Source organism: Bidens hawaiensis, unplaced genomic scaffold (genome assembly GCF_021521415.1).
Source record: "Bidens hawaiensis isolate Kalapana, Puna unplaced genomic scaffold, B.hawaiensis_p1.1 tig00072855_1, whole genome shotgun sequence".
NCBI lineage: Eukaryota > Viridiplantae > Streptophyta > Magnoliopsida > Asterales > Asteraceae > Bidens > Bidens hawaiensis.
This window is the reverse complement of record NW_027502696.1, coordinates 1-2912: the sequence shown is the minus strand read 5'-3', so window position 1 is coordinate 2912 and position 2912 is coordinate 1. Positions and strand designations below refer to the sequence as shown.

General features: G+C 34.1%; 1 pseudogene; it reads right to left on the bottom strand.

Moving 5' to 3' along the window:
- Positions 1-658: 658 nt before the first annotated feature.
- LOC143606058 (fimbrin-5-like) lies at positions 659-2870 on the bottom strand (annotated as a pseudogene).
- Between the last annotated feature and the right edge of the window lie 42 nt (positions 2871-2912).

The window sequence follows — 2912 nt, the reverse complement described above, 5'->3', positions numbered from 1 at the left end:
TGGAAAGACTGAGGGCTTTCTATCAAAATCGCCAAAATGTCGAGGAATGACATTTACTCGTCGGGTATGTCCGAGGGTTTTGTTTGAGTTTACCTTGAATAAGTAGATGGTTTTGATCGATGTTGGATGGCTGAGGCTTTGATAGAGGTTACCTTGAATTTAGTCGACAATGTGATTTTAATCGAGAATTTTGTATTAATATTTATATTAACAATGACATGTAATTACCACATAAGCATTAATAAGTTAAAAAAGAAAATGTGAGCTGACACGTCATAAAGGTAACCTGGAAACATGATAATTGCGCAAAATTGACACAAGTAATACACTTGAGTGAATTTAGAGAGAGAATTAAAGATTGTGTGACTTTTAATAGAAAATAAGAGAAACTTAATTACAATTATGTGAATGTGAAGTTTCCCTCCCTCTATATGCTTATGAATCTCAACCTGACATAATGTCAGTGCAATACAAACTGTGTTTAAAACAACTGTAAAAGGCAAGTTTATACTCCAAACATTACTTACATGGAAGAATAGAGATTTAACAACCCCCGCACCACCCGAAAAAAACTGACCTTGACCTTTTGTACTCTCATCAAATCTACAACTTTAGCCTATTTAATTATCTGTTCACAATTGTATGTAAACAACAAGATTTACAGTGAAGCAATATCTTCAAGATTTGAAGCATATGCGGTATCTGAGGCTGCATCATCAATGGTCATATTGAAATGTTCATTCGCGAAAATGTCTTCGTCACCATTAATAGAAGGCCCTGGTGATAAATCCGGTGTGGCTGGAATAGATGATGTTGCAGATTCGGGTTCTTCGTCAGTCTGTTGAAGGTAAAAATACCTAATGCTAGCTGTCAGCACAAGCATCATTTTCGGGTGCACCTGTCAAAACAATCATCACATAAAGCTTTATAAACCACTATATTAGAAGTTTAGATTATTATTATTGTAATAATAGAATTTTTTAGGCAATTCCAATAATAATTTATGTACGGGCTGGCAATATACCTCCATGATGTCTTCTGGCAACAAGAAGATTGAGCAACCAAGCTTTCGGGCAACACTGATGATGTAAATTGCATTCAACTTCTTCTCTTCATCTATAACCACAATTAACAAATAATAATTAATTTTAGCATCATGAAAAGATGGTGGTTGAGAATCAAAAACATAGTTGATGCACGTTTTAGAAAGTTGGAATAGATTCGAGTGATATTCTTCGATTTGACCCGTTTCCCTTTTAGCTATTTATTTGTTTGACCCATTGACTCATTTGGGATAAACCCGGCCCGAATCAACCCATTATTAGGTAAACGGGTCAACATTGCCACATCTATGATTAGTCATAAATGGGTCATTTCTAAAATTGGTCAAAATGGGCTGGGGCGGTTGGCCTGCAAACGCTTCACCCATTTTTAATATTTTGTGTACAGAACTGATGTACAACCATATTCAAAATATCAATTATTTATGAAATTCAAAAAGAAAAAAATGTTCAAACATCTAACATACTGAGCAGGGCTAAAAAGTAAAAACCATACCAGTTGTACCCTTGGTTACAAGGTTCCAATTGACAACCCGAGGCTCCACTGCAGCGAGAAGCTCAAGGAAGAAAATCCCACTAGAAAGGGTTTTATCCTGCAAAAACCATCATCAAAAAATATTGTAATCAGTTAACAATATTATGGCAATGACAGATAAATAAACGAGTAACCAAAACTTTTTTTTAATAATTGACCTTGTAATTCTCCATTTGTGAAGTTCTGCAGTGGATTTTATTTTTCGATTCGCCCATCTCAAAATATAATCATCAGTTATCTCTTGGGAGCGAGTTCTCAAGTGCTTTAAAAGCTGAATCATATTATATCTCATCAACTGCCATAGGTAAGCTGAAACCAAAGATATATATTATACACGTTAAAAGTGCTTATCTTTCACGTAGAGGTGGCAATATGGATAGTGGTAACGGGGTATGTCAATTTCAGTAGGAGCGAGGCGGGCTGAAACACCTTTTTGTCCACTACTCAAATCTCTATAAAAACTAGTGTGATATTATATGATAACAAAAACAATATTGTTATCATAGATTTAAATGGGATATAAAAAATAATCTTGAAAGTTGGTTGATTTTTGCCACTATTAACCCTATTACTATTTTTTATATGACCCGGTTGAGATAAAACAAAACCTGAATCAAACTATTCATAAGTAAAACGAGTCAAAATTGCCACCTCTACTTTTGTGCAATAATACGAGTGGAAGGTCATGGGTTGTCACCTAGTATGAGCTTCTTGTTTCCTTCTACAATATCAGGACCTTGTATGTTCACAAGGGAGAATCTTAAATATTTTCCAATCCTAATTGCTTGATTACAATTCTCAACTTTTCTAATGGCATCTTGATAGGTGGTTTAGTTGTTTGCTTCCAATTAACCGAGCCTGGAGAAACTTTATCTAGAATTTCTAGAAGAATCCACCTGCATGAACTAATTAAGAGTCACACTCAATTGTTTCTGATTTCAATATGCAACAAAAATCGAACACAATGTTGTAAACATGTAGTTAACAATAACTATTCTTTGATAAATACTTTTCTTTAGTAATCAAAAATTAGTTATTTAGTTGTTTGATCAAATCCCTTAAGAGAATTATGTGCATTAAGTTTTTGTAGCATATGAATCTAAAATGCGTGCACATAAAGGCAAATAACTAGTGTATGTTTGTATAAAAACGTATGCGTACCCATTTCTGACATCTTCAAAAACATTATCAATATATGAAGCAATTCCAAGACTATTAATCCAAAGTCTGAAACATCGTTCTTCCCTGGACAATTCTTCATCAATTTGCATCATCTCAGCATAACAAACCTTGCTATTATCATTAGATAGCCCATT